The sequence below is a fragment of the Martes martes genome (genome assembly GCF_963455335.1).
Source record: "Martes martes genome assembly, chromosome: 8".
Lineage (NCBI taxonomy): Eukaryota > Metazoa > Chordata > Mammalia > Carnivora > Mustelidae > Martes > Martes martes.
Genome location: NC_137895.1, coordinates 85,209,131 through 85,217,049, shown reverse-complemented (window position 1 = coordinate 85,217,049; position 7,919 = coordinate 85,209,131). Strand labels below are relative to the sequence as shown.

General features: G+C 54.5%; 1 protein-coding gene across 4 annotated transcripts in view; it reads left to right on the top strand.

Annotated features, from left to right (window-relative positions):
* The first annotated feature begins 1,660 nt into the window (after window positions 1–1,660).
* Window positions 1,661–7,919, top strand: part of NCKAP5L (NCK associated protein 5 like) — a 30,284-nt gene continuing 24,025 nt past the window's right edge. For 3 of the 4 annotated variants that reach the window (XM_080811053.1, XM_080811054.1, XM_080811052.1), the window contains exon 1: window positions 1,661–1,724. The gene's annotated coding sequence lies outside the window, so the exon portion shown is untranslated. The remainder of the gene's footprint in view (window positions 1,725–7,919) is intronic. The other variant, XM_080811055.1, reaches the window with a different exon arrangement.

Sequence of the window (7,919 nt, the reverse complement as noted above, 5' to 3'; positions counted from 1 at the left end):
AGACAAAACTATGGTGACAGAATTCAGGACGTTGTAGGGGGTGGGTGGTGGTAGGTGCAGGGTAGTTAACAATACATATAAAGGGGCAGAGGGAATTTTCTGGAGTAACGACTCACTATCTTATTTTCAGTGTTACATAGGTATATATTATTGTTGAAATTCACCAATTAGAACACCTGAGATCTGTGCATTTTATTGTATGTTAAGGATAAATCAATCAATAAAATTTGTTTTAAACCAAAGGTGAGAGAGCTGGTGGGAATAACCATCATGACATCTTTTAGGCTCCAGTAATAACTGACCTCAGGCACTCACTTCTTTGCTCAAGAACACAAAATAACTTCTTTATCACTTATCCTGTCAAATCCATACCCTCATTCTGATCTTCTCCATATAAAATCTCCTCTGCTAACTTCCACTTCCCACCCAGCCAAGGTGATCTGCTCACTGTCCCAGGCAGCTAATTTGCTCTTTCCTACCTGAGTCTCCTTGTGTCCTTACTGTGCCTAAATCTATTCAAGTTCTCTCTGCCCTTCAAATCCCATTCTAAATTAGGGAGCCTCCTTCAGAGAGGAACTCTTGGTTAATCCTAGCCGATTTGAGCACCCCAAGATCCCTCAGCTTTTATGTTCCTTTATTGGACTAATATGATGCGTTAATACATTCTGTGTCACCACAACAGAAGCTATTTTAATAAAAATGGGCAGAGACTGTGGCTAGGGATCCCTTTGTATTTCTCTAATAACTCCATCAGAACCTGCATTAACGGGCTGGTCACCACCATGCAAATTGTGAAGACCATACGGTATGGAGACAAGGACAAATAGATATTTAATCAAGGACCAATTATAATGGTACTGAACGGAGCTCTGAGGCCCTGCAGGGGTCTAGGTGGGCTGTTTACTTTTTTTCTTTTAAGCACGCGGTTAGTTCAACAGGGCAGGTACTCGTCCCCACCAAGAAAGCAAGTCGCTGAGAACAAGGTTTTATCTTTCTTCTGCTCAGCCTTACCTCCTGTGAGGAAACGACCAGCCCTACTCTGAAAGCAACAGAGCCTGTTCCCAGCGCCCAGTTTCCCGTATTACTGGGAGGACCTAATCCCGATCCGGAGGAGGAAAAGTGAGGAGGGAGCGCTTAAGGCCAAGGAGGCATTCAAGCGTCTTCCCATAGATTTACACCCAACACGTAAGCAGGAAGGCATATTACAAACACCAACGCTCACAACCACATATACACGTGCACGCCCAGCCCCACAGAAGCAGACGCGCATGCCCGTGGCTTCGCGAGCCCCTACTTAGTTTTCTCTGCTATAGATGCCCCTCATTCCACCCCCGCTCGGCCCATCGCTGTTTCTCCAACCCCGGCACCCGGGAGGTTTACCAACCCGTACCCGACCGGGCCCGAGAGAGCGTTTCTGTGTAGGGGGAGGGGAGGTCCTTCCCACCCGGGAGGAAGCAGCGCTCTCCGGACGGGCGGACTTAGCTCTCGTCCTGGGAACATCTGGACGGGGGCTGGGAGGGGCGCGCACCCAAGGCGAACGTGGATTGGCTGCACGGAAGGAGGGAGGCGGGGTCAGGGCGAGGGGCGGGGCTCACTGGCCCCTTTAAAGCCTTGACATCAAGAGGCGGCCCCAGTACCCCCCTTCTTCTGCCCCCCGCCCCCGAGCCGCGGCCATGGACCCGGCAGATCCGGCCTGCCCTGGCCCAGCTCAACACCTGATTTCGGTGAGTTCCAGGCCTACTTGGGATTTAAAGGGCGGCGAGTGGAGGGTCTGTAAGCTGTGGGCTGGGGGTGGGCGGTTTGAAGGGTAAGGCTCTTGTGGCAGGCTTTGGGTCGGAGGGGGCGGCGCGCCTTCCTGCCCGGACCTCGCTGCCTGTCCTTCCCTCCCGCCGCACTGTCCCCGGCGGGGGTGGGGGTGGGGGTCCGGCTGCGACTCTGTCCACCCCCACCCCACCCCCTCCCGCCCCCCGCGCCCTCCTCGCGCACACTCCATGGCCCCGGAAGGGAAACTTTCGGGACAGGGGGATGTTCCGGGGGCCGGTCTCCCTCCTTCTTTGAAAGCACTGACCTTGCCCCAGCTGCGCACCCCACCCCACCCGCATCCCACAGTCCGGGTGCCGCTTAGCGGTGCCGGGTTGTTGCGCGGTTGGGGGGGGATCTGGCGGGGTGCGGGGAGGGAGACTCTCCCCAAAGCGCAGGCGCGGAGACGAGCCCTGGGCTCCTCTTCGCCCTCCTTGCAGTCCCCGTGGCCTGGGGCGGTAGGGCGTGGGGAAGATGGAGAGAGGCGGAGAGATCAGGGTCTCTAGGAACAATCCTTCGGTGGCTTTGAGGGGCTGTGAGAAGGAAGGGGGGGGCGGCAGACTGAACACTGAAGAGAGGCTGAGGGAGGGAGAAGGGTTGGGCAGGGTGTGGGGCCAGGGCAGCGCCTGCAAAAAAGCCTCTCTGGGTCCTGGCTGCGGTGCCAGAAGAATGCAGAGAATTTATCTGTGCCCGACACTCCCCTGGCCTAGGCCGACTAGAAAAGCGGCTCACCGAACCCCAGCCCCCTTTTCCTTATTCTGGACTCAAGATCCTAGGTCTCCAGCCCTGGCACTGCCCCAGGGGCGCAGAGGTCCCTCACCTCCCGCAGGCTTGGTTTTCCAGATTCTCAGCACTATCCACTCAGCCTGCCAGCTGCTACTTAAATGCTAGTCCTTCTGAGGAACCAGGGGTCTTAGACTGATGGGTTCCCGGCTGTAAAGGCAAATCCCTCTTATGCCCTCCCAACCGCTCTCTCCCTCCCCTCGGGTCCTCCTGCCTAAGCACAACTGTCTGCCAGAAGTAGTGGCTGGAGGCAGATGCCTGGGACAGGGATGATACTGGGAGACAGTAGAGAGGAAGTCAATGTCTAACCATTCTATGGTCTGTACTTAATGGGGAAAATGAACCCAGCCCAGCTGCCTTGTTGCAGACCCTGTCTTGCAAGACCGCTTGTCTTTCAGGAAGGGAGACACAAAATTCACTACTCATATGGGTTCCCTGTCTTTCTAGGAACAACCTAGTTTAGTGGGTTTCTTGCTTCAGAGAAACATGTGTATTCCTGTCTGGGGAGATAGTTGCACATAGTTCAACTTTGTTTTCAAAGTCTGTGGTCTGTGCATAAGGTGGCTCAGGCCCTCCAGCATCTTTCTTCAGCTTCGGTCTCTGGAACAGAGTGGGAACCTGGAGAGGCAGATGACCTGGGTTGCAGGGAAGAAGGTTGTTCCACAATACGCAGAAACCAATGTGTATGAGGACCAGGCTCCTGTCCCTGTGGACTGGGAGTCAGAAGCCCTGGTCCCTGCTCTTCCCAGCTTGCTGTGTGACTTTGGCCCAGACAGTCTGCCTCTCTGGGGCTCTTTTCCCTCATCTGTAAAATTCAGCCGTTGTACTGGAAAGCTCTAACATTCCCTTTCGCTTTTTGACATTGTGTGGTTCCACTGATAAGTGAATCTGAAAGGGAGAAAGGTCCCCTGGCTGGGTGACTTAGTTTGAGGAGGTAGGTGTTGGCTGATGCAGTTTGAAATAACAGTAACTTAGCACTAGAACCTTGGGTGGAGGGTTGCAGACTCCTTTATTCTGCCTAAGAATAGCCATTGTCTTGCTCACCCCTGGTGGCTTGGGGTATGAACTCTTGCTGGCTGGGGTTTGGCCCACCCATCAAGGTCTCTGCTGAGATACCCTGGCAGGCAAGTCTTTGAGTTGGGCCTTTGGGGAGGAGTTGAGAGAAGGGTAGGCAGCCAAGGGCCAGCCGGGTAAGCAGATTCCCAGGAGACAGTTTGCATCTCAGCTGTTGGGACTTGTTTTAGGATCTGAGCCAGGGAACACAGTACACTCATCCACCCTCTTATGAGAAGAGGATGAGAGCCCCATTGTCCATGGCCATCTCCCTCCCTGGCCCTACTCACCTCACCTGTGCACTCCCACCCTCCAGTGCCCAGGCAGTGGGCTTAAGGAGTTTTCCCTGCTGGCCTCACCCAGCCCAGCCAGCCTTCGGGGCCTTTCCATGGCAGCCTGACAGCAGGTAGAGACTGCCCCAGCCCCACCTTTCCCAGCCTCCTTCCCTCCTGGGGCTATGGTTTCTCAGGAGTCAGGCTCTCCAGGTTGGGACTTGCTCTCTAGCCCAGGAGCCAAAGGCCTTCACGTTTTCCTTGTTTGTTTTCATCCTTGATCTCCCAGGTGCCAGGAGGGATGTTCCAGGAGCTGGTGGTTAGAGAGGCTGTGGGATTGGTTGGATGTGGGACACACTGTCTGCATTGCTTTTCCCTTTGCTAGCTCTCCCGGGCCTGGGGACCCCTCTTCCCTGGGCCCTGCTGTCCATGGACTGAAGCTGCCACAGAAGGTGTTTAGGTTAGACCCCAAGGAAACCTTCCTCACTGCGAGGAGCCCCTGGAATGGAAAATGGAAGCTCCCAGGGAGGTCAGTTTCCCAGAAAGTGGTTAATGGTGGAGTCCCTGTCAGAGTGAAGGATGCGGCTGTTGCTAGGCAGAGGCTGCTGTTTCCTCTTGGGGTGTGGCTCCGAAGCTGGCCAGCCAGAGGCCCCGTTAGAAGCAGGAGGAGAATGGACCCTTGCCCGGTAGCTGAAGAGGGGACCCTGGCCCCATCGGCTCTGGGTCACCAGAACTGCATCTCTCAGAACAAACAACACTTCTCACCCTGCTCCTCCCAGCTCCTCCCCCGGTTCACCACCAGCACCACAGCCTGCTTTTGAAAATCCTCACCCGAACCTGGCAGGCTCCTGCAGCCCCAGTCTGGCTGCACTAATGGACTGATTGGATTTTTCTATACTTGGAGTTTGGGATTTCTGATTGAACATGCAAATTTATGTAAATCAATCTGGGATCTGCCACCACATCAAAACAACACTGGAGTCATAGGCTGGAAGGAATCCTAGAGACATCTAGTCCAACGCCCTGGTGTTAAAAATGGGGAAACTAGAGTCCAGAGGGGGAAGTGATTCATACAATGATGAGTGTCAGTGGCGGGGCTCCTGACCCTGGGCTAGTGTGTTGCATGATCCCACTCAGCCTTAATTTCTCAGGCATGAAGTGCCTGGCTGAATTAAAGCAGAAAGGGCAGTTCTGGAACCTGAGATTGTGGAGAGCTGGACCCTTGGAGGGTCAGGTGTCATCTCAGGGCCTCCCCAGGGGCTCTGGTCAGATCTGCCATGCTGAGGAAAAATAACTTCAGATCCCTTCGAACAACACCCTTGTTTTTCCCCAGGCCTTGCCCTGGAAGGTGGGAGGACAAGGTCATTGGTTGGTGCCTGCCTTGGCCCTTGTGGTTTTCCCAGAGCTGAGACTGGGTCTGTTCCAGCATCTCTCACAGTACCAGGGACACAGTAGGCTGGGATGGCTCCGCACAGGCGCACGTCTCTGGCTTTCCCCTCCCATCCACGTGTTGAGTCTCCGCTGCTTCCCTCCATGGTCACAGTGAGAATAGATTGTTAGGCTCCTGCGACTTTGCCTCTCCTCCCCTGCTCTTGCTATAAGAAGGATCTCATTATTCTGAGATCGGTGTCAAAGTTGGAAGGGGGCTGCAGAGATGGGCTCAGGTCCCTAGGAAGTAGTCTCCCCACTTCTTGACATGTCTTTGATCGGATTCACACACCCTCCCCCCCCACCGCCAGCTGCAGGTGCCCCCTGTTCGCGCTTCACAGACGGCGGTGCCTGCGGCGTGGGCCCGTTTGGAGGACTGAGCCCTCACTTACCCCATGGTGCCCGCAAGTGATGCAGTGACGGCGGAGATGCCCAAAGCAGCTGTTGGCCTGCCTTGCCATACTTTGGCAGGGTGAGCGTGTGGGCTCAAGATCAGAGGCCCCAAATCCTAAGCCAAGGCCACCACCCCAAGCCCTGCTGCAGCCTAGGGAGGGGGCTTGGGACACATCTAGGGGTCTTCCTCACCTTCATCCTAAACCCAGACCCTGCTGACTCTGGAGGGAGAGCCTCCCCCACCCGTCTTCCACAACTTCCCAAAACACAGCCAATAGGAAGCCAGCTCCTCCAGTTCCTCACTGCCCAGCGGCCCTCAGCTCCTATAGCCTTAGTTGCGTGTGAGGGGAAGTCTTCCCTTCGCCTCAGTTTCCCAGTCTGTGTGGATGGATTAATGACACCTCATCACTGGGGTGTGGCACCTGCTCGGTTTTCCCAGCTCTGGGAGCTACACGGATGAAAGAGGCCCGAGGAGGCCAGGCTGTTATTAAGGTGAATTATCACTGCTGTTATTACTGATTTCTAAAAGTCGAGCAGCCACTGAGGAGAGCCCAGGCAAGCACAGCTCCCTGGACCCTTATGGCGGTCCTTCAGCTCTGGGAGATCTCCAGTAGTCACTAGGCTTCTTAAAATATCTCTGTCTCTATCTAGAGAGATATTTTAAAAGGAGAGACGACCCCATTCTGCTTCTCACACTGATGCCTGCAAGGCCGGAGCGGTGGTGGGTGCTGCTGCGGTGCTGCTCCGCGGTTCTCACTCTCATGCAAGGCTTGAAATGGTCCCTCCCCACTGACCCTCTGGGTAGAAAAATGATGAGTTTTTTCCTCGATGGGACTGTGAGGGGCCCCAGAACTCCTGGGGTGTGGCCCTAGGGTTCTCAGCAGTCATTGTTCCTATGGGCTGATTCATTTCACCCCCAGCTGGCTTGATGTGGGGGCTGTAATTGGTCCTTTTGTGTGAGGATCTGTTGAGACACCCCCAGAACCTGCCCACAGCAGCTGCAGCAACCTCCTGGTGTCCTTTACCCCAACTTCCTCCCACCTGCCCCAAAGTCTCCCCTTGCCCTACCACCCACCTCTGCCCCTGCCCTTTGGGATCTAGAATGAACTCAGCTCTTACCCAGGAGGAAAGGGCCCTGACCAGCTTCCACACAGTCTTTGTGCTACCTTGCCTCACCACAGGCTGGGGGTGGCAGGACCTCTCTCCTAGCCCAGGGGGAGAGGGAGTGAAGACCGGTGTCCTCTGGTCAGAGTCCCCACGCTCATCTAGCCAGACCTCCTCACTTCTCCCTTGTTCCAAGGGCCTGTTCCCCACTTCCTCCTAGGGGAGGAGAGTAGATCGCCCCAGCTGGGAGGGGCTTTAGAAATCACCTAGGCAGGTGGTGGTTCCTTCTAACATTTTTTTTTAAGTTTTATATTTTATTTTTTCACTAGACTTTTTAAGAAATAAAGTCCAAAAATCAAACTGATACAGAAGGGTCTGTGTTGAGAAATTGTGCTCCCACTTCCACCCCCTTTTCCCTCCGCAGATAGTCACTTACCAGTTTCTCACCTATCCCTCAAGAATGTCTTTACACAAAACAAATATAAGTGCCTACTCTTATTCGTCTCCCTTATCCAAAAGATAGCAGATAGCATACACTGTCTTTCCTCTCTTACCTGTTAGCAGTATCTGGGTGGGCATGGATTTCTCCTGCCACCTGTCAGTTCTTGGGTTTCTGATCTTTACTGCCCGGCCCAGGGTCACCCAGTGACGCCAGGCCTTGAGCAAGGTTTGTTCACCTTCGTACTCTAAACTTCATTCAGGTGCCAAGGTTTAGGCCAAAATCAGCCTCTGAGGCATTCTCAACAGTCACTGTGTGCAAGGTGTTGTGCTAGACTCTGGGGGTACAGGGGTGATCCCAAAAGGCTACCTTAATCAAATATTTCAGCAGTTACAGAGCCACAGCTATGATGCAGCCTACAAAGAAAGGGCATATGCCATAAGAGCAAGTAATCCGAGGCCCTGGGCCACCTTGGGGTGTGTGGGAGTGTGCAGGTACTGTGGGGAGGCATGTGGCATGGCACAGCAGAAAGCTGGGGAGGGGGCGGGTAGGGCAGAAGGCTGCGGCCAGGCCTGTAAGTATAGTGCCATGTGAACTGGAAAGCTGGGTTTTTCAACTTGACTTCTGTGGCTTCTCTTCTCCCCCCT